Here is a 23,988-nt window from a genome sequence, read left to right as displayed (position 1 = left end):
TGACTGAGAATGTTAACAGTAACCAAAAATTGCATAACTTACTGTAGGCTTTTGTTATGAAATAGAAACCACAAAGTACAGGACTAAATAAACCAGGACAGGGCACTTAACAGCCTTTAAGTCTGTTGTGGACAGCAGCTGTGTTAAAATATTGAGAGGCAGTCAAAATTTAAGAGATTGTGATGATGAAGAGCAGGATACATTCAGTTTGTTGAGAGATGGCTTTGAAACCTTCTTTCTAAATAGTAACATATACAGTGCTATTTAAAAATGGTTTCCCTTTGTTTTGGTGGTAATAGTCTTGCAAAATGGCTAACCTGAAGAGATCAAATATCATGAGTCAGACCCCAAAAGTATGAATGGTTATTAGTGTGAATGGTTTTTTTGGGGTGTCCCTTCTCCCCCTTTGCTGTTTTTGAACTCTGGTCCAACTTGGTGTGTGTGTGTGCACACACAGTGGTGCACTTCAGTACCATACAGACATACATGTTGTGCCTCTACAGAACAGATATCCATGAACACCTCAGTCTCCTGTTTCCAGAGGTTCCCAAAGACAGCCCAGTGCGTGTGAGCGTGCTCATTGGCTTCCCCTGTTTCTTTCCATCTCCTCCTGGAGAGAGATTTGGTAGGTAGTGGAGCGCTATGAGATGTCAGAGGACTGCTGACATTACAGGAAGCACTTCAAACATACTCCTTTTTTCCAAGAGCTATTTTTGAAGTGATTTTTTTGGCCATGCTTGTCTGTACTGTTGCTAGTTGAGCACTTCAAAGGCACTTGGAGCACATCAAACATGTCTGTCTATGGCCAGAGAGAGAGACCCACATCCATCTTCCTGAGTTTTGAGATGAGTAGTTTTGCACAAACTCAGATTCATATCTGCCTATCTCCTGGATAGTGATATTGACCCTTTCCCCCTCTTCCCCCCCCCTTGAGTCATCCCATCAGTTCTTGTATCCAGCTCACTTCTTCTCTTCCTAATTTTTTTTTCATCTTTTTTCCTAAGTCTCTGAGGGGTGCCAGCAGGGTCCTTCTTTCTCCCTTCCTAGGTCAGGCGTGAAGGGGAAAAACAGTAGACAGAGCTGTTACTTGTTTCTCCTATCTTACAAGGAAACAGAAAGGGGAAGAGCCACTCCAGGCTTCTGGGATCTTTCTATTAATTTCTCCCCAAATATATATTACCAGTAGCTGGGTGTATTTACTAGTCTATTCACATGTACTGGGCAGTTCTAAAGCACATATTACTTCTGTCGACGTGTGGTTCTTTGGAAGGAGTAAAATGGGATATACTTATGCAGGCATTGATAGGCTATAGTACAGAACATTTATTGCTTTTAAAATGTTCCTGTTGATTATTTGTCTATTTGTTAATGGTAAACTAGAGGCATGAAGCCAGTCAGAATCCTTGTGTACATATGATCTAGTTCCAAAATCTACTCTCCCTTGCAAACATACCATACCTTGTGCAAACATGTAACTATGGAGGTTACTTTGGAGAAATATTGCTATTTAATGTCTTGGGGGACAGGGCAAATACTTAAACTGAGAATAAAAGGTACTTGAGGGCTTTTGTTTAGCATGCATACTATGAAGCTTATTAAAAAGAGAAACAAATTAGATTTTGAGTTGTATAATAGTATGCAATTGGGCATTTAGGTGTGTGCATAGATAGAACTTGTAATATTTAAGCTTTTGCTCATTAATTTTTAAAAAAACCCAATAATGCTTGTAGTCTTGCATAGAAAAATATAAGTAAATGCATTATACAGCTGTCCTCAAAAATCGTGTCTCAACCTGGTGTGACATAAAATAGAGAAAAGAAGAGAAGAAAGTAAATTGAGTTGGAAAAAAATGCTGAAGATCACGACATCAGTGTTTATTCCTGTAGGAATATTCTTCCATTTGCAATTTTCTCACTTTTGTTTGATGGGTTAACATTATTACCCCTGTCAGCTATAATTACTCTTTAAAGTAGTCTGTTAGTTCCTTTTTTCCCTTTAAAATGCCTGTTATAACTACAGTTTGGAAAAGGCAGTTTATATTAATGGGATAAAAGGCAAGTTAAATATGTTCTTCAAAAATATAATTTTATGTGGTTTAGACATCTTAAAGGTAAAACTGTTCATGAGAAGTTTAATCATGACTCATATGAATAGTCGTAATTCTTGCCATTACCTGGGGTCTATGAAATAAGGTTGGGTTCATTTGATTATTTTTTTTCAAACAAAAAATATCACATGGCAGTAGATATTTAAATGTAGCTTTTAAATACCTTGTAACATTAATCTTTAATCCTATTGCAACCTAAAAGAAATCCAGTTTAGTTCAAAGTCCTTGTCATTAAAAAAAAAAAAAAAAAAAAAAAAGGAAAGCATATTTAGAACCATAAAACACTAAGTCAGAACTCAATCCAAATGTTAGGGGAGGGGGACAAAAAATCCCAAAAAACCTCTTTTACTAGACCCTATGTAAGAGCAAGTGAGAGAAAATCTGTGGTATTGCCTAACAATAACATCCATGATGGTTAATTTGGCATTATTACATTTATTTGTTGCAAAACCAGTTGCCAAGAAAGATTGAAAAGTATTTCACAGATATAGACTACTGTTGCCATGCTGTCATGTCTCACTAAGGCAAGGGCTCTGACCTAGTAGAGCCCAATGTAACTTTTTTACACAAACTGATCACTCTCATATTGAATAAGTTTTTAAAATGAATCCAGGAAAACAAAGTGATTTGTTTGAAGCTAAGTGTAAAACCTGGTTTAAGGAAAATTATAAGTAAATTAAGATGAGATATTCTCCTGAACTTCTCATTTTGTATTCTTTTAGAAGTTATTTGTTATTTTACTTAAATGCAGAGTTGGTCTTTTGGCATATTTTACACATCAGGAATTGTACGGTATTGAGTGACGGCAGCTGAGTTTATTTTGGGTCTCCTGAAAACTAGGTAGGGTTTCTATGTAGTATGTTCCACAGTGTCTTAATCTAGGTTTCCTTGTAACTTGAAGTAGTTTCCTTGTTGTTTTACTGATTACTTTTAGCTCTTATTTGAGTAACTACTCTGCTCTCCCTTCATGCTTGTATTTTTAAAAATCAGTAAAGAAAAATAGAGGTATTAGGAAGAGAACTGACTTGTAATGTGAATCTCAGGTTTGCCATCAGGTAGAATAACAGATACTGATGTTTTAGCAATAGGTAATTTAGTAGTTGAGAAGTGACTGAATGACTTTTTTTGTGTCCTGTCATGATCCAGAAGCACAGCCACACATTAGTCAAATTTTCCTTCTGAAAATATGATGTCCCATAGCTGCTAGTACCAGTTGTGGAATGAAGTAAGTAGATGTGTTCTGTAGAGCATAACAGGTTGACTTCAGTAGTTATCTTGAACAGTCATTTGAATGCAGAATTTGGTCTATAGGGACATTCAAACTTCAATTTAAAAAGAAACAAATTGATGTAATTTAGAATTCTAATTTAAATCATACCCACTGATATAAAATAGCTAGACCAAAGCAGATCTTTATTTTGAAGTTAAGTAGTTTAGTTTCAAGGGAAGTGAAAGGTTTCAGATAAGGGAAGAACATAGTCTAATTCTTTCATCCCATTGCATTACAAATATAAATCATGTTTGAAAATGTTTTGTATAAGTCATAAACTACTTTACTGTAAGGGGTTGTCTTTAATTAGCCAGATTTTAGAGCACTGATTTGGAAGCTGTAGCTTTTGTCTGCGATCCTGCAATTTCTCCTCATTCACTTCAGGGATAGAAATGGGACATGTTAAGATTGCTAGTCAAGGGATTAATTTAGAAATCACTGGACAATTTTAAAAGTTTTTTTAAAGGAATACAAGATAAAGAAACTAAAGAGATGTGACTAGGTAGTGCTGAAACCCATTGCTGTACACATGAGATTTATGGTTTCCATTAACCGTAATATTGCATAGTCACTGAAAACAGAAGACTTTTAAATTTTAGAACACAACTAGTTAGATTTCCTCAAATGGCAGAGAAAAGCATGTGGATCCTGGGCTTGGAGAGATGTTGGTTGCTATTAGTAATTTTGCTTTTTGAGGTCATGTTACCTCTAACAGGTAAAGATAAATTATCTGTATTTAGCTCATTAGAATTAAGCTAGTTCTTTTTCACATTAATCAGTGGGTTTCATGTACATTTATCAGATTTATCCGTCTCTTCTTCCCTAGCATAATAGAGATTGAATTGGACCAGGACTTCTCACCCAGTGCTAACCGTCTCTTTCCCTTCTATACACATTGCTCCTTTTTCATTAGACTCTTGCATTTCTCCCTTTCTTTCTCGCATAGTTCTGGAGGAGTCTTTAAAATATTAGAATATATTCTTCCAAAAGGAGCAGCAGTCCCTGTCAGGTCTTGCATCAGAAGTTTCCCTGTGGCCGGTATAGAGAAAGGTAGTTAGGTATGTTAGTTTGAAGTGAGAGAGAGGTGCAGGGTGTGTGGCATTTTAGATACTAACTGGTTTAGAGAGGCATAAACTTCTGTAGGTGACAGCCTACTTCATCAAATGCCATGAATCTGATGTAGCAGGCTGTCATGGATGAAAGTTTATGCCTCTGAATCAGTTAGTCTCTAAGCTGCCACCTAGCCCTGCCTTATGTATGGCAGAGATGAAATGCTTTACCTGATTCTTCTCAAATCAAGCTATTGGGGAATATGATTTGTTTGTCCATAATATTCTGCCTCAGTATAACTAGTTCTAAGAGTATTGAGCCTATGCATCTTGGATTAATAGTATAGCCTCTTATTCAGTCTGGGGATGTTACTCCCTGTGCTTTAAAGACCTTGGTTGGTGTGTTGTGGCATTTCCGCACGTTACCTATGCATCATTTTGGAACCTATAGCTTAATACAGATTTCCAATTCAATTCATGTAATGGGTAAAATCATTTCAAAATGGAACAACAAAAATGAATAATGAGATGCTGTTGGTGTAGGAAGTCTGAATCATAACAAGCATAGAAAACTTAAATACAAACATTTAACATGCATGTATTTAACAGGACATTCTAATTGGGAGTTGAAATCTTGGTCCAGTGGAATGAGTGACAAAATTACCATTGACATCAGCAAGGTCATATTTTCAATGAAGGTCTTTTGTGTATGAGATACCAATGCTTAACTAAAGGATCCATTAGGAGTGTCTTGCTCTGTAATGAACCGTTCCCCACCATTACATAGAAATCTCGGTTGATACAACTGGTTCAGTGTTGTATAAAATCATCCTTATCCTTCTTATTTATTGTTGGGGAGTGGGTGTTTGTTTGATTGTTTGTTTTGCTTTTTGTTGCTGTTTGGTGGTTGTTTTTTTTTTCTTCTTGCCATGTAGCCGTGCCTGTACTAGAATCTCTGCAACCCCAAAAGAGGGCATGGTCCTTCTTCAGAAAAAGTTTGTAACTAAAGACAGTGGCAAAATAGGAAAAAGATATGCAATGCGCAAGTGATTTCATTGTAATTTTTTCTTTAATTAGACTTTCACCATTCCCTCTGAATGGAGATTGGCCCTATTGTAGTGTAATGTCTCTCTTTGTGGAAAAACACTCATTATCATGAGCCACTCAGGATTTTTCACTGTTCTGAGAACTGTATAATTGCTTAGCAAACTGAGTGCTTCAGAATTTTGGCAATCATGAATGCTGAGTGGCTGGAGAGGAAATTGTTAATCAGCATTTAAAAGCAGGAGTTCAAAATGAAGTTAAAATACTGGTTTCCTCTTGAGGGACAGTTTGATTATAGTGATCTCTGGTAATTTCTTCTTTCTGATGGCGCATAGGCTGTAGACTGTCCTTCAGTGTGCAGACTTACCATAAGGCATTAATCTTTTCATTTATAAATGCTTCAATTTTTATTAAAATTTCCCTCACTATTATTTTTATTCCCATTTTCATCAGAAGAGGGAAAACAACATAATGTTGTTTTGTCTACAATATTAGATAGAGATATGAAAAATAAATCAGCTTGTATTTTCACTAGCTAAAATATTATTCAGTTATCAAGAATTAGGGTAGATTTCCCATATCAGGCAGTTTTTGATTCAAGATTCAATGTGCATTTCCTAACACATGTATGTTCCAGTTGAGAGCAAAAATTAATTTAGGAAGTCATATGATACATAGTAGTTTCATAGTAGCTAGGGTCAGGAGGGACCTGAACAGATCATCTAGCCTGACCCCCTGCTACAGGCAGGAATGAATGCTGGGTTCACAAGACCCCAAGCAGGTGATCATCCAACCTCTTCTTGAATTTGCCCAATGTATGGGTGAGGACCACTTCCCTAGGAAGTTGGTTCCAGATTCTGGCCACCCTAACTGTAAAATATTGCCTCCTGATCTCTAACCTAAACCTATTCTCCATCAGCTTATTACTATTGTTCCTCATCACCCCAGGTGGTGCTGAGGAGAATAGGGCTCTACCTATTTGCTGTTGATCTCCCCTGATCAGTTTGTAGGCAGCCATCAGGTCTCCCCTCAGCCTCTTCTTGCTGAGGCTGAACAGGTTCAGGTCCCTCAGTCTCTCCTCATAGGGCGTGTCCTGCTGCCCTCTCACCAAGCGTGTGGCCCTCCTCTGAACCCTCTCCAGGTTGGCCACATCCCTTTTGAAGTGCGGCGTCCAGTACTGGATGCAGTACTCCAGCTGTGGCCTGACTAATGTCGCATGGGGGGGTATCACCTCTCTGGACCGGCTTGAGATGAACGTTTGTTCACTAGAGCGCCCCAAGGGATGACAAGGTTGAACGGTTATGAATTCCTGTAAGGACATTTCAGGCTGGACATAAGGAAGAATTTATTTACTGTCTGAGCCCCCAAGGTCTGGAATAGCCTGCCATTGGAGGTGGTTCAAGCACCTACATTGAACACCTTCAAGAGTAAATTGGATGCTTATCATGCTGAAATCCTATGACCCCAGCTGACTTCCTGCCCTTCGGGCAGGGGGCTGGACTCGACGATCTTCCGAGGTCCCTTCCAGGCCTAATGTCTATGAAATTTATGAAATCTTTGGATGCATGACAAGGTATGGCTGGTCTTGCTGTCTGCGGTCTGGCGTTGGCGGCTCATGTTCATCTTGGAGTCAGTAATGACTCCAAGAACCCATTCAGCCTTTGTGCTTTCAAGAGGGGAACTCCCCAGCCTGTATGTATGCTGTGGATTCCTTCTCTCAAGGTGAAGCACCCTGCATTTATCTATGTTGAATGCCATCCTATTCTCGTCTTCCCATTTTGTAGTCTGACTAAAGCTAGTTGCAGGCTCTCTCTCCCTTCAAGTGTGTCTACCTCACTCCACATCTTAGTGTCATCAGCAAACTTGGACAATGTGCTTTCAACCCCTTGTCCAAGTTGCTGATGACGATGTTAAACAGTGCAGGCCTGAGGACTGAGCCCTGGGGGACCCCACTGCTCGCATCTCGCCATATTGATTATGACCTCTCTGGGCGTGCTCCATCAGCCAGTTTTTTTCCCCTTCCAACTGTGTAGGCATCAGTGCCACAGTTGCTTAATTTATTAATGAGAATGGAGTGAGAGATGGTGTCAAAGGCCTTCTTAAAGTCTAGAAAGACTACATCCATGGCGACACCATCATCCAAGGATTTAGTTACCTGGTCATAAAAATCAATTAGGACCTGCTTTTGAATCCAAGCTGGTTGCATCTGAGCAAGATATCCCCTGCTGGCCCTGCACAGATGTGCTCCTTGATGATTTTCTCCAAGATCTTCCTGAGGATCGAGGTGAGGCTTAGGGGCCTATAGTTACTTGGGTCCTCCTTCCTCCCTTTCTTAAAAATGGGTACCACATTAGCTAGTTTCCAATCCCCTGGCACCTGGCCAGATGACTATGAATGCTCATACAGCTGAGCCAAGGGCTTCTCAATGACCCCTGCCAGCTACGTCAACACCCTTGGGTGAAGGACATCTGGACCTGCAGATTTAAAAATGTCTGGCCCTTCTAGAAGATCACTAACTATCTCTGTGCTGACCCAAGGCCTGTCAGAGCTATCCCCTAGATTTCCTCTACCTCTGGCAGGAGGGATGTCCCGGTCCCTGCTCAAGAAAACGGAGGCAAAGAAACTTTTAAAAATATCGGTTTTCTCATCCTTACCATTTGCCACGTGTTGTACAAGAGGTCAGATTAGAGCTTCACAATGATTCCTTCTGATGTTGTAATCCGTGTATCTCTTGACTAGTAAGACTGGTGGATTTTGCAGAATCCACTGTTCTCATTTGGCCTCAGTCCAGGCAATTGATGGTGTTCTGAATACAACTGCTGGCTCTTCACTTTCTTTCTGCTGCTTTTACTTGGCTGCCTTTTTGTATTCTAATCTCCCAAAGTTTTTCCAGCTGCCACTCTCAGGATGGGATCTAATTTCTCATTTGGAGCAATAGCAATGCTGACTGTGGCCTCAAGTTGCTCTTAAATATCTTTATCACTTTGTATCCCACCAGGTCTCACACCTCTTCTCATTAAACGTATAAAAAACTGTATAAAAATCCTCACTGATACTGAGGTTTGATATGGGAGGTAACTGAGCTAATCTTCAGTTTCTTGCAAATATCAATCTATTGCTAAAAATGCCTATACAATTGAAAATTTTTATGCAGAATTAGAGACATATGCCTGTATACAAAATATAGATCAAATAGCAAACTCCTCAGAATACTAAAGATAAAAATTACTTTGCGATATGTACAGGCCCATGTATCTTCCTTTTTTTTACTAAATGGGTGATATTCCATAAGACAGTTATATCAGGCATGCATTTTTGTGTGTGTTAGTTGCCTTCCTGTGCCTTTTCTGCCTGTGTCTTCATTATAATTTTAAGATTCATAGTAAGTTACTGAAATTTGGAAGTCTAGTTCCTTTAGGAAAGTAGCAGGGATCAAATTTGTATTATATTAAAAAAATACAAATTAGAGATTGTAACTTTGAGTTTTAATTTAGCTAAATATTAAGAAGGATATATTTATTCTTGGATAATAGGAAGAAGCTTTTTTAATGGTATAGGAGACTGCCTCAGCAGGAAATTATGAGAAAAGAAAGTGTAGATTTAAAAAAAAAATGGTAGTAATGGAGAAATGGCTGTTCCTTTTTTAGGTAAAGTAGATGATCAAAAGTTCCTTCAAAACTTCTGTCTTCTATTGAAAGTGTATATTTGTGTTACCCTAGAACAGTATCACAAGTTTTCTTTAATTATTTTCACTGAATTAATGTGCCACATTGCACATTTTTCTTTTTTAATAAGCATCGTCTAAATATTTAGTCAAGTAAATTCACCTTTTTACGAAAAGATTGAACAAAGTACCCTCCACTACACAGGAAGCAAGTAACTGATCATAAGAGAGATCTTTGAAGACCTGCAAATGTGATACAGGCCTCCCTACCTATTACAATGTAGGGAGGCCTCTACACCTACATTTCAAAAGCCCTACTAGTACTGAACAACAGGCCCACACAAGAGACAATGGAAAGGAAGCAAGTAGAGCCCTCATGTCAATCTAGTAGCCAGGAACCCTTATATAGGGGCACAGAGGACCCTGGCAGATGTTACAGTTGTAGCACAAGTAGTATGTGAATCACAGTAAATTTTTTACCCATTCAGCCAAGTTAAGGTGCAATAAAATGGCAAACAACCCCCCAAAAAGTTTCACCTGTACTGCAAAACATTTTTGTGACCTGTTTGTATTGTGCTTTAAATAGAATGTGTAGCATGTACTCCAGACCTCGGGTTGCTCCATGTCCCATCCTGACTCTCAGCTAAGGGATGGGACATAGGGCACTTCTGGGGTCTCAGGCCTATATGGCCAGGGACCCCAGCAGTGCTGGATCTAAAACCTGGAGCTGCTCTACGTGCAATCCCTGGAGGCACCCCCAGGTTCTCCTAGTTTGAAGGCGTATCTGCGCATGCAGCAGAGCTCCCTGTCCTTAGTTTTATGTGCATCCTTTCATGGGGTACTTGGTACATACATCTGTTGGAGATAGAGGAGCTGGTATGTCAGGACACCTGACCCCAGCAGTCTTTCCTGTCTAGGCATAGGGTCAGACTCGATGATCTGTTGAGGTTCCTTCCGACCCTAGCATCTATGAATCTATGACATGCAATTTTGGGGATGGGGCCCCAAATTCCTCTGATTCTAATTATGAGACTTCCATACCTTTTATGATTTACATGACATATTTATTGTATTAACCTGTAATGAAATATGCTCAGTGTTTGTTCATTTTATAGCACTAGCCTTAAAATTATATAACAATTTTTTTTGAATGTTACAAACATTAGATCGTGCTATCAGAGAGGAAACCCTTGTTACTGTCTCAATGTTAATTTAAGGGTATGATTGAATTACTGTTACCTAGAAAAAGTAGTTGAAGGAAGTATATGAGTTAAATAACTCACTTAAACTGTTTAGGAGAATATAAGCCTTTTTACATATAATATTTATTGGTAGAAGATATTGCATTTCATAGAGTGGTCTTATTTTAATGTATGTAGGTGTGATTTTTAAAGTTCATGGCAATGTAACGTACGTTGTGTATACCGTGGATGTCAAGGAGTGGGCAGGTTTTTAAACTCCATAATAATATGACAATACTGATCCCACTCTTCTAATCCCAAATTGAAAGTAAACATTTCTTACTCAAAGTTAAATTGAATACACTCTTTGGAATTTTAAAACAAAAGAATTTTTCAGTTAATGCAGTAGACAAATGCGGTTGGCACTGGAAAAGTTTTTGAATGCTTTATAAAGATGGTAAAGAATAATTGAAGATCATTAGGAAATTTAAAAAGATTCAGGACATGAGACTTTTCTGCCAAAATGTTTAGGTTTTTGTTTTAGAAATTTCCCAAAATAAATACTCTAGTACTGACTTTCCCTACAAGTTTCTATATTGACAAATATTCTAAATGAGAGCATGTGTGTTCTGTTTTTCCTAATTTCTATTTATCTTATGCAAAATAAGGTTATTTATTGTCATGGGGGATTATAGAAAAATAAGCATATTAGGATAATTTTGCTAGCAGAGTGGTGTCAATGAATTTTGAAGTGTAGACAAGCTGTCATTGACTCTGCTGGTTTACAGTGCCTTTTTTGTTTTCTGCATATTTACACTACCACAGCACTTAGAAATTTGTTAAAAAACTGTTTTTTGCTGTGGATCTGCTAAAATTGTGGACACTTTTGGATGGCAGGAAGAGGGGAAAGCTAGGGCACCTGGTGGATCTCTCTGTCTTTTGGAACAGGACTGTTTCAGGCCAGTTTAGGGGAAAATGGGCAGAATGGATACAGAGCTTACTCCAACCAGGACTTGTATATCAAGGAGATCAAAGGAAATAAGAAGGTAGTGAGGCAGGAGTGGAAAGCAAATTACAATCAAACTCTTTCCAGGGTTGCAATACTGCTAGCTAGGTATATGGTAATAGTTACAAAAAAAAATTGCTGTAGGTTGCAGAAGTCTTTAGTATTAATTGTTATATATTGCTGCCTGGACTATTAAATGATGTCAGTAGTTGTGGTGTGTATATATGTAAAATGAGACTGATTTAGAAGGGTTTCAAACATTAATTGAATGATGGGTAGGGGTGTGGGTGTGAGTGGGTATTCCCTTTTACTGGAACAATCTGTTTGCTGTTTGTGCACTTCATTTAATTAAAACCATGTGTACATGTAAAAAAAGACAATAAAAACATTCCCCCCATAAATAAATAAATAAAAGAAGAACAGCCCCAAATCACACTTTTAATGTTTGGGTGTTTGCTTATACTCAGAGCATGTCTCTGAATGAATGTTGTATAGGTATAAATGGAGGCCACATTAGCTGAACATTACTTTTAAACCAATTTATTTTGTAAGAACATACTGGGAACAACATAGCACAGGGAATATGTAGCTAAAAACTTGAGGACTATCCAGACCTGATTAGTTTAGGTTCATAGATTTTTCTGCAAAAGTATATAGATCAGTCATGTAGTATCAGTAAGATTGATTATCTCCTAGCTCAAAGTGAAAAAAGACAAGTGAATGGATCTTATAACATTTAAAATATTTAAGGTCCATTGATTATGGTATATATTGCAATCAAACCAACTAGCAGAGCGAATGCTACGTGTTAAACTTCCGATATAAGCTAAATATCTTGCAATTATAATGAATAATAAACTCTCTAATTGGTTGTATTAACACAAATGCCTGTACTGCAGAACATTCGTCTTAATTAGATTATTGTATGCTATGCAAATTAAAGCTCAATGACCATTTTTTTATTTATTTAAAAACACAGAACAGTTTTATCTGGCATTTATTTGAAAATTACCTGGAAAAAAATGAACGTGCACAGAGTCAAAAACTGTTCTTAAATTATAAATGTTCAGAGAAAGCTGTGAATAAAAACACTTAGAAATCATGAGAGTATTCATATCAATATTTCTAGGTGAGCAGAGAAGGAGGACAGGAAATAAACTTATTCTGTTGCGGCTTCAATTAGCTGGGTTAAGACATATTTTAATTCAGTTTACATGACAACATTAAAACAGAGCTGCTGTTAAAATACTAGCATAGTAGCTTCAAGATGACTTAAAAGCATACTGAGCCATCTAGTGAAATTTTGTGATATTAGGGTTTGACTTCATTTGACAAATTATTTCTACCAACTAAGGTGGAATTTAGTGACTATGGTTTGGAAGGCTTGACCAAGGGCTTCTACTGTTAATAAATTGTAGTGGTACTCTTTTGAGTAGTTGTTTGGTTTTTCAGCAGTATAATTTGTCTATTGGCTATATTCTTGCCCACTTCCCTCCTGCATAAAAATGGCTTGGGTCTCTCTGTGTGCATGTGTCCATTTTATCTAAAGGACAGGGATGCAGCTTTTCACAGCGAGACATTTCTGAGGGGTTTTAGGTATGAAATTAGGATTAAAGGTGAATAGCTTTGCAGTAAATATGCCATATCATTAGAGCCTAAGGCCTTGGCACGGAGAAGCACTTACTTTTTGCATACAGTAGACTGGCTTGCTGGAATCAGAATTGAAGCAGGAGCTGTAGATGCCAACCCTTTAGCTAATTTTGCACCAGTCTGGGAAGTAGTGTTCTCTGGCTGTAGAAAGAGATTTATTTATTTATTTATTTTGCATGTCACCATCCCTAGAAAAGGTCAGGGTGTCTTAGATGTTAGTCTGTGATTTTTGTATCGCTATGAATCATGACTATGTAAAATGGCACTTTCTTACATCTTGACATCTCATTGTTTTTTAAGAGTAATCTCTATGGGCTTCTTTTGGTGCTGATATTTTTTAAATTTTGCTCTACTTATGTAAGGCTAGTGATAGTGTGCAGCACTTTGAAAATAACCTGGGCATTGTTGCATACTGTAAACCTTCAAACAAAAGCCAAGCTCTTACCTCACGTAACCCTGGTGTCCTATGAGGGATTGTTCCAGATGTAGACAAGGACAGAATTTGGCTTGCAGAATTTTTTTGTTACTGCTGATATGCCATAAGGGAAGAATCCACTATGACTTCAAGGCCAGGGTGAATTTTCAGGATCTCAACTTGAAACATTACCTATTTACTAAATTTTTGTTTCTATAAAATATGCTAACACACAATATGTATTAATTTAATCATATTTCAGTTAGATAGAAGCCTAATATTTTGTGGGTCTCTTCTGTGTTTTTTTCATTTATAATTGGGAGCCACTGAGGTTGATCTGTAGATTAGGAAAAACACCAAAGCATTATTTCATCCTTGGAATTCAACATAATTGTGTCACCAGGTAGTCTTTGAACCCTTGCACAGGGTTGCCGTCATCAGATTTCATGATGTCCACTGCTGCCTCAGTTGCTCACTTGCAGTACATGCACACCACATTAATATTGTCTCAAATTCTGAACTATAGTTTATTAATATTATAAAACATAACGTATGCACCATTTGCACTTACATAACGGTATTTTGTAGTGGTTAGCTGAATAGGAACAGCATTATTGGATTGAAGTGCAGGGTAAGAACAAGCATGTTCTAGTTATGATCTTTCCTTTTTATTTATTCATATATTTCTGTGTGCATCTCAATATATAGTTACTAATTTCTTATGCTTTTTCTTTCTATTTTTTTTTTAAATAAATCTTTTTGTTATTTTTAACCTGCTGACTGCCAGTGATAACTGATTTCAGACTATTTGATGATACAGACTGGCCTCTTGTCTGGAAGTAGGGATCCATCTGTTCTAAGTGCAGGACTGGATAAGGGCATAGTTTCTCTAATTGGCACAATGCCCTGTTCTAAGACCTGGCAAGGCCTGGGTGAGACAGGTGTAGCTGATGTGCCATAGGTCAGGAAGGTGACCTTTGGAGCATCTCAGTCTATTGTTGGTGGGCTGAAGGGTTCCCCTTAAGGTGTGAGAGCCTCCAAGGAGCGTGATTCAGGAAAACCCTGCTGCATCCAGGGTCGGGGCACATCACACCCTCTTATAGAAGACCCTGTCCTACATGTTCAGGAACTTCTGAAGACTTCTTACAAAGGTCTTTCTTCAAGGTAGGAAACAGGTAGAGGTCTGAAGGAGCCAAGGCTGGTGAATAGGCTGGATGGGAAGCAGTTCAAAGTTACATTTGGTTACCATGATACAGGGGGATGCATTGTCTTGATTAAAGCAGCACATTTTTGGCAGAGTTGTTTCACCTATTACACAACCAAAGTGAATGTGACTTACTCATCTACCACATAGAAGTGATTCTGTTGCAGAAATAAGAATGATAGGCATAGGATTACCCTGCAGAGACATGGAGATGTCTGTCGTTCTGTTCTTAGAACAGGGGCATTTATGTACCCAGAGAGTAACAGCTTTGCAGCTGCATTTCCTTGATTCCCTAGGTGAAATACCATTTTGCTTTTTAGCTATATTTTTATTGTGTTTATTTTTAACTTCTTGCTTCTTGAAAGCATAACAGTTCAATATATTATTCCCTACTAATGATCTCACCTTTCCTAGAAGACTGTTGCCATGATCTTACTTACTGATGTTTTCCTCTTGAATTTCTTGGGAAGTGGAGGTAGCGTATGTTTTGACTGTATACTCTAGTGTTTACCTTCGGGAACAAAGTAGGAATTCACATTTCATCCCGAGTCATAAACGTACTTATCTAGTTTTATGGCTTTCCTTGAAATCACACTAAAATTCCCTTGAATATCAAGTTGTGCTCTTTTCTGATCAGAACTCAACATTCTGAGTGCACATCTTGCTGATACATTTCTAATGCACAGGGCTGTTCTTTGTAGATGGCATGCACTTCCCCAGTGCTGATGCCTACTGTCTTACCAACATGCATGACTGATGATCTGTCCTTCGCTGTCTTTTGGATTGTCTCAATTTTTTCTGGCATGGTTGGAATGACCTACCACTTGGCTCATCATTAGTGCATTTAAATTTAGTTCCCCCCCCCTCTTTTTTGGTGGCATATAAAGGGCATAATCCCTTAATGTTGCCTTCATGTCCTTATATGTCCTTTCTTATGAAGGTACTTGATCATCATTCTAATTTTTCTTCAGTTTTTTAAATTTTGTTGAAAGACAAACTTCAACATAACTTCATACAAGTTCTCTGTAAAAAGGAAAAAAAAACACTATGAAAATATCAGGAACTTGATCTGTGAAACTGATTGGCCCCTAGCATTTAATTAAAGCAGTTAGAACAGATGCTTTCCAAATGCCGCTTGTATATTCAATTTTGTTTATGCACTGATATTTTAAAATACCCATTTTATGCACTGGGCATCATTACATATTTTTCAGTAAATTGGATTAATATGAAGAACTGTCTTGTTCATCCTAAGATAAAAAGGTAAATTGGCAACTTGCCATTGATGGCAGATACAAAAATCCCTTTCCGGATGAAAGGGATTGTGCACTGAAAGATTAGACAGTGTTATGTTATGTACTTATACATCATTATTCAGTAAAATAATGATAGGCAAATAATACATTTGATAATAGGCTTATTTTAAGCATATGAATAGTCCCGTTGAACTGAACGATAGCCCTTAGATGCTTAAGATTAAAGGTGTTTATTTGTTCTATTGAAAGTGAGGTCATAGTCCTTTTCTCACTGAAGGTTGTCTTCAGCTTGATCAATGGGGAGCAAGCTTTTTGTTAGATCTCCCAAACTAGCCTTGCACCCTCTTTGGGTGCCACTCTGATCCCCTCCCTCTGCTGAAATTGCTGCTTTGCTTTCTGTTCTCCATTCTGTGCTCTCTCCTGCTCTTTCTTCTGCCCTATCTGGTGCTGTGCTTGTCCCCTCCTTGATCTGCCACACACACAGGCTGCCTGTTCACTTATGCCACTTGTGCCACAGGTTGGCCAGCCCTAAACTAGATTATTACGTCTGTCTTAAAAAAACAAACAAGCACATTCTCACAACTATTTGGTAAATTACCATACTATAAGTTAATTTATCTGTTATCTGTGGTGTTTGAGATCTGTCTACCAGTAGGTCTTTGCACAATATTGAAGGCATAATTAAATGAAACGTTGAAAAGAAAAAACAAAGAAATATATAACCATTTTCGAAGACCAATTAAGAATCCCAGAACAAAATAGTGTACAAACTGGAAACCCAAGATGAATAAAAGGGCTATAAAATACATTGCTTTAACTTGGATAGCACTAGTGCAATCAGTACCTCTGTAGGAAGCCCATTAACACTTTATAATAGTCCCATTGATGAAAATGAAAAAAATTTGATAGGATACACCAAGTAAACATTATATGTATGGCACTTGATGCGAAACAAATTGGCTTTCCACCTCCAATCTTGCAAATGTAATAACCTATAAAAGGATATTACTAGTGAAGATCACTGCAGTGTTGAAACAGCTACTTGAAGACTTCAGGAAATCTGGGATAAAGTTATAGAAATGCTAAACAGATGAAAGTGATGCATTTTTTTTTTCCGCACAAAAGATTCAGTGAATTATAATAAGCATACAGATATATTTAGGATACATATAAAGATACATTTTAAATACTATAAACAAAAATAAATATCATTTGAGTAGAATACAACAGAACAAAAATTCTTGAATATGAATATGACCATCTTGTCTTATAATCGGTACGGTTTTATAAAGCAGTCTTTACATGAAATTTTGTTCAATGATATTTTCATTGTCTTTCACTTTATTTCTTGAATAATTAATGATTATTGTTAAGAAAAGGCCACTAGATTATATTTTTATTCATCTGCTAACACACTCACGCACAAAAAAAATGAGTAAGTGGAACCATAAGTCATGTCCTTCATAAAGTCCCAGCACCTACTTTAAGGATATTGTCAGGACTTTCAAATGTCTTTTCCTTCTGGGAAAGGAACTGGAGTTTTCTAATCTCCAGCCAACTGCCTTGTTTCTGCACATAGGACTTTATTTTCCCAGAAAAGATTTAACTTCTTTATCATGCATGTCTCCAGGCTCCATTATATGGCAGAGTTTTCAATCCCTCTTTATCCCTTCTAAAATAAAAATGATCAGTAAACAGTAATCTGTAAGTAGGATTACTTTTTTCAGAAATTTTCAGTAGCACTGTATGGCTTTTCAGGCATGTATCAAAATCTACATTTCTAGAAAAAAATCTGCTTTTATAAAATAGACAAAAACAGATTTTTTATTATTTAGTTTTAATAGTGTTTTGGAAATGGATGGCTTGGTAAGGCAGGTAGGGAAACATACAGTAATTAAAGATGTTATATTTAATGAATCAGTTAAAGCAAAGCACAGGCTAGGCTTTGACTTCTAAAAGGTGTACATCAAAGTAAATATTAATCAGGTAATCGAGATGGGCAGTGAAGAGAGAAATAGTAGTGGTAGTTAAAATTAGGGCATAGAATTGCTGAAGGACAATAGTTTTGTTAGTTGATTGGGTAGCACTGTGGTAGATGTATTTCAGTCTCGAGATGCATGTTGAAAGGAACATTTTGAACAACTGATACATGTTGGAGTCTAAATTAACTGTAAACTGAGGAATAAGAACTAGGGATTATTGTGGACAAGTCAATGAAAACATCATCTTGTATACAAGTCACTCTGGTTGACAAATGCCCTTAATGAGTGTTAAAGACATGCTGGGTAAGTTTTTTTGAGAAAGTGCATTTGCTAACAGATTTTTTTCCATAATAGCCTAAAGCCATGAACACATATAAGCCTCTGAAAAAGAGACCAAAGAAAAGGAGATTGGTATACCTAAGTGCAATTCATTGATTTTTTTTTTCTTAACCTCTATTGCAGTCACATTTAGACAAGACCTGTTTAAAAAATTTTTTTCAGCAAAATACTAAGTCTACTAAACTGAGCAAGTAGTATGTGTGCAGGAGGCACATCTCCATTTTCTCTAATAAATGTATTCCGTTATGTCTACCCTAACATAAAATAAAATAAAATTAAATTTAAGTAATTTCAGAGGTCAGGGTTCCTTTCCATCACATCCCCTTGTAGTGCTAAAAGCATCCACTCCTGCGATTGGCAGAGGGTCAGGAGTTCCTAAAAGGAGCTGTCACCTCAGGAGTGCCTGCATGGGTTTTTCTTTCCTACTAACACTGTCTTACAGGGTTCTCATCTTTAGTATATTTATCTGGACAGTTTAGATAGGGCTGATGCTGCCAAGAAGTTGGGCTTGATGGAGTCCTGAAGTCTTTTCCAGACCGTTTTTTTCCCCCTAAGAGTGAGGTTTTAAGTGAGTTCCTCTCCACCCCCTTCTAAGAGTGACGCAATATAGCATCTCTTACAGCCATTTTTGGTTATTTCCTGCCTGTCCTTAGGCTGCTGATTGGAGAAGGGCCTTGTCTCTTTGTACCAGCTTACATCCTATTCCATGGCCAAAACCCCCTTTTCTGACCATGCCACAGGATCAGCAACCAAGCATGTTTTTTGTCCCCCAATCAGGGAAGAATTCCATCCTCCCTTCTCCCTCCATGCTCAGAGGCCCTTCCACACTCCTTCCCCCCCACTCCATTCCTGCTGCTGCCACTTCCACTGTCCCAAGGGTTGGGGCATCTCCTGAGCTGTTTCCACCCCACTTCATCTGGGTTGTGAGAGGCTGGGTTCAGCTGGGGACAGTGACATCAGCTGTAGTGGCAGGTGGGTTTCCCTTCCCTGCCTATCCAGGAGCAGGTGTGGGGAGAGGTAACCTGCCATCTGCTGCTGTCCCCTGGCGAGCCTAGCTCCTACACAGCCTGGCTAGAGCAAGGCAAAAGCAGCTTTGAAACTCCTCGCACCCCTGGGACAGCAGCAATCGCAGGTAAATGAGAGGGAGGAGAGATAGGGAGGGGTGGGAATGTGCAGAGAGGGGAAACGTGGGGGGTTCTTACTTATCTTCGGAGACTCAAAGTCCCCAACTGCTGCTGCTTCTGTGATAAGGTCTTCTTGCCCTAGTGCAGGGTGGGAGAGAAGGTGAGGAAGGCTGGGAGCTGTGGTAGCCAACCCTGCAGCATCAGTTCCTGCTCCTGTATCTTCTTTTGCAAAGTCCTGGATTTCATCTGTCCATTCCTCCCTTTTTAGACCTAGAGTCCTTTTCATTCAGTTGCCTAGACAGAGGTCTGTTTTCAATCAGACTTGTTCACTATAGTTTGAGTGCAGTATGACTATGTACAAGTTCTTTTGCAATTAACCGTGAGAAGAATTGTATCATTTCAGGCCAAAGAATCACAACATGCTCCTGATATATAGGTGAGCACAGAAAAAGTGAGGAAACAGGCACAGAAGTTTGCACCTTGCCTAGACTAATTTAGGTGCCCATTACTGAGATTATCAATACAGTGGAGAGAGCTTGAGAAAAGAAGATTCCTTACCCATTCAAATCCTTCTGTGCTTCATTACAAATGCCTGATGATTATTGACAAGCAAAGTTCTGTGGGTAGATATGATATCTTTTATTAGACCAAGTAAATTATGAAGATTGAGGCAGACGCATCAGAGGTTGCACCAAGAAGCACTCATTACAGTACTGCTGTTGTTTACTAAACATCTTATTGATCCTACCCCACCTCTTCAAAAGTTGCTCTTCAAAAGAATGAATGCTGCTGGACCTCACCATAAACTGAAGGGGAAGATCTCAGATGGTTTTTTTTCCCCCCTTCTCTCCCATTGGTTCTCTCTGGAGTGAGTGAGTCCAATCATTCCCTTGTACAGTGGTGAATGGGACTTTCTTTGCATCAACCTTTGAAGTTCTCAAGGGATGAGCAATTTCTGAACAAAGAGCATTCTTGTCAGCATCACTGAGCTGTCTCTGTTTCCTAGAACAGGCCCTAGGAAAGAGGGGTGATGATCCTTGCTTATCCACATGGTGATTTCATTTCCTTTTCTTCTTGGTTGGGTGATTCAACCTGTATTCAAAGATTGCAGATTAATTGCAATGCTGACAAAGATCTTAAAGAAACTGCTGACTTCACTAAATTGTGCAACTGGTTTATTATTACTTCACCAAACTGTTCAGGCATGTACAGGGTGAAGACGGTGACATAGTAGCCATATGGGACCACAATTCTTTTCATTTAATTGGATTTTTCCTTTGTCATGCTGAGACGCAAGTGATTCTGTGAATTTGAACCCATGATTCAAGCTGGGTACCTAGAATTGAGGAACATAAAATTAGCTGGCCACCTGTGAAAATTTTGATTTGGGTGACTTGATTAACATTGCATAGGACCTTTGACAGTTGGAGCCAGTTCAGAAAAACTAATCCTGCAGGGCAACATTGATCATGACAGGTTTTTTCTTTTTTTAGTTTCCTATTTTCTTTTACCTGGCACGTTTAGGTGGGAAATACCAGTCAATACGTTTAACTTCTCCAACAATACGTAGTCAGTTAATATGAAGGCTATTTCTGGTGACTTATATTAATGTGTTGTTAAAATGAAACAATTGTAAAATGGTGGATTAATGGTAAAACTATGCATATACTAAGCTTGAAACCCTCTTTACCTTACCTATCTGAAATTTTGCCTAGGCTTTGAACAATTGGAAAAGGGGAGGTATTGACTTCTCATGGCAAAAAGAGGAAAGCAAGAGAGCTGAAGTCTTTACATTTACCATCTCTGGGCTCAGAGAGTAAAATCAGAGGGAAGTTTGGCTTTTCTGTAATAATCAAGTCTTCTAGTCAAATCATATTGTCAGTTATACACTTGAAAATCTAATAGCAGGTTGCCAAGGTATACTTTTGTGTTTTGATGATTTTCATGAAGGAGTAGAATGAAGCTGTTGGTTTCTTAAACCTTACCTAAACATACAAACTGTGCAATTTTAAAATTGGAATTGGTTTTAAGTCTATGTAAGTAAATGGATATTAAGTTTGATATAAATATTTATTATTTAAGTTTGGGTATGGTTTATTATATTTAAATTAAAATTTTGGCTGATTGATTATAAGCAAATCCCCAAAATAACCTGATATACACTGAATTTAGTTTTTATATGTAGTCTTTCTGCTGGTTTAGTTAACCTAGCTTACAATTACATCGTCAAATGCATGTAACATTAATTGTTTTGGCTCCATTAATTGTTTTAGCTCTGCAGTGCCAAATGGAGTGAAGTGAAATAAAGAGTTTAAAAAATCTAAGCAGATATAATATATGCGACAGAGAAGACATGTTTTGAGTAAGCCAGTGCCATTTTGATGGCTCCTTTACAGGGCATATACATGCTTTGACTCAGTATGATAAATGTGTTATGTGAACTAGCTTGTTAGGTGTACATTTGGTTGAAATGGCTTGGGTACAGGGATGTGTCCTATATCTTTTTTCAAATGTTGGCAAAGCTTGCATTTAAATCAGTTTTGGGGTATAGGTGGGGAGCATACAATTCCATAAGTACAGGCACATTACCAAGAACACGCTGCTTGTCTCTTGGTAATGTGTCTCTTGGGGGCTTTACCTTTGAAATATTGCATACATTGTGGTGGGCCAGAGAGGAACTTAAGTCACTTAGACATAAAGGGTGCAGCTACTCATGCACTTTAGTAAAGAGTAGACTAAGTAGCTCTCCAGTAAAACATCACCATCTACACGTGCACTGGTAGTAGGGCACAGTAAATTAATAAACTCCACTGTATAGAATCATAGAAACATAGAAAATTAGGCTTGGAAGGGACCACAGAAGGTCCCTTAGTCCAACCCCTGCTCAGAGCGGGACCAGCCCCAACTAGATCACCCCAGCCAAGGCTTTGTCTAACTGGGTCTTAACCTGTGAGGATGAAGAGTCCACAACCTCTCTGGGTAACCTGTTTCAGTGCTTTATTACCCTCCTAGTGAGAGAGTTCTGCCTAATATCTAACCTAAACTTCCCCTGCTGCAACTTGAGATGATTGCTCCTTGTTCTGTCATCTGCCACCACTGAGAACAACCTAGCTCCATTCTCTTTTGAATGACACTTCAGGTAGTTGAAGGCTGCTATTAAATCCTCTCTGTCTTCTCTAGACTAAATAAGCCCAGTTCCCTCAGCCTCTCCTCAGAGGTCATGTGCCCCAGCCCCTCACCATTTTTGTTGCCCTCTGCTGGACTCTCTCCAGTTTGTCCACATCCTTTCTGTAGTGGGGGCCCAAAACTGGACACAGTACTCTAGATGTGGCTTCACCAGTGCTGAATAGAGGGGAATAATCACTTCCCTTGATCTGCTGGCAACATTCCTACCAATGCGGTCCATTATGCTGTTAGCCTTCCTTGCAACAAGGGCATCGTGTTGGCTTATATATAGCTTATTGACCACTGTAACCCACAGGTCTTTTTCTAAAGAGCTGCTGCGCAGCCAGTCAGCCCCCTTCCTGTGCCAATGTATGAGATTGTTCTGTCCTAAGTGCAGCACTTTGCACTTATCCTTGTTGAATTGCATGAGATTTCTTTTGGTCCAATCCTTCAATTTGTCTAGGTCTCTAAATCCTAGCCCTACCCTCTAGCATATCTATAATTGCCCCCAGGTTGGTGTCATCTGCAAACTTGCTGAGGGTGCACTCTATGCCATCTTCCAAGTCATTGATGAAGATATTGAACAAAACCAACTCCAGGACCGACCCCGGGGCACTCCACTTGATACCAGTTGCCAACTAGACATTGAGCCATTGATCACTACCCTCTGAGCCTGATGATCCTGCTGGTTTTCTGTCCATCTTACAGTCCATTCATCCAGCCCATACTTCCTTAGCTTGCCTGCAAGAACACTGTGGGAGACCGTATCAAAAGCCTTGCTAAAATCAAGTTATACCACATCTACTTACCTTTCTGCATCCACAGAGCCAGTCATCTTGTTATAGAAGGCAAACAGGCTGGTCAGGCATGACTTGCCACTGGTGAATCTGTGCTGACTGTTCCTAATCCTTTTTTACTTCAAGAATCTTGGAAATGGATTCCTTAAAGGTCTGCTCCATGATTTTTCCAGGGACTGAGGTGAGGCTGACTGGTCTGTTGTTCCCTGTATCCTCCTTCCCTTCCTTAATTATGGGTATTATATTTGTCTTTTTCCATTGAGCCATTGACCTTTCCCGATTTGCCGTGGGTTTTCAAAGAGGATGGGCAGTGGCTCTGCAGTCGCATCAGCCAACTCCCTCAGCACCCTCAGGTGCATTCCATCCAGCCCCATGGACTTGTGTAAGTCTAGCTTTTCTAAATTGTCCCTAACCTGTTTGTTTGTCACTGAGGGCTGCTCACCTCCTTCCCAAACTGTGGTGCCAGGTGCAGTACTCTGGAAGCTGACCTTGCCTGTGAAGACTGAGGATGAAGAAGTATTTCAGCCTTTTCTGCATCCTCTATCACTAGACTGCCTCCCCCCATTAAGTAAGGGACTCGCACTTTCTCTGATCTTCCTCTTCATACTAACATACTTGTAGAAACCCTTCTTGTTACTCTTCACATGATGGCTACTAGCTACAATTCCAGTTGCATTTTGGCCTTCCTGACTTCATCCCTGTATGCCCTAGCAATACTCTTATACTCCTCCCTAA

The 23,988-nt window shown here is 38.7% G+C and overlaps 1 protein-coding gene and 1 long non-coding RNA gene across 2 annotated transcripts in view; one reads left to right on the top strand and one right to left on the bottom strand.

Moving 5' to 3' along the window:
- Window positions 1-23,988, top strand: part of ASCC3 (activating signal cointegrator 1 complex subunit 3) — a 555,582-nt gene that overhangs the window by 123,627 nt on the left and 407,967 nt on the right. The gene's annotated exons all lie outside the window — the stretch shown is intronic.
- Window positions 5,598-22,891, bottom strand: LOC109311896. Its single transcript, XR_002101653.1, has 3 exons — window positions 22,758-22,891; window positions 18,856-18,866; window positions 5,598-5,608 (listed from the first exon to the last, which is right to left on the bottom strand). It is a non-coding gene; the product is annotated as an uncharacterized LOC109311896 (long non-coding RNA).

The sequence above is a fragment of the Crocodylus porosus genome, unplaced genomic scaffold (genome assembly GCF_001723895.1).
Source record: "Crocodylus porosus isolate Cpor-Errol unplaced genomic scaffold, CroPor_comp1, whole genome shotgun sequence".
NCBI lineage: Eukaryota > Metazoa > Chordata > Crocodylia > Crocodylidae > Crocodylus > Crocodylus porosus.
This window is presented reverse-complemented; position numbering and strand designations above follow the sequence as displayed.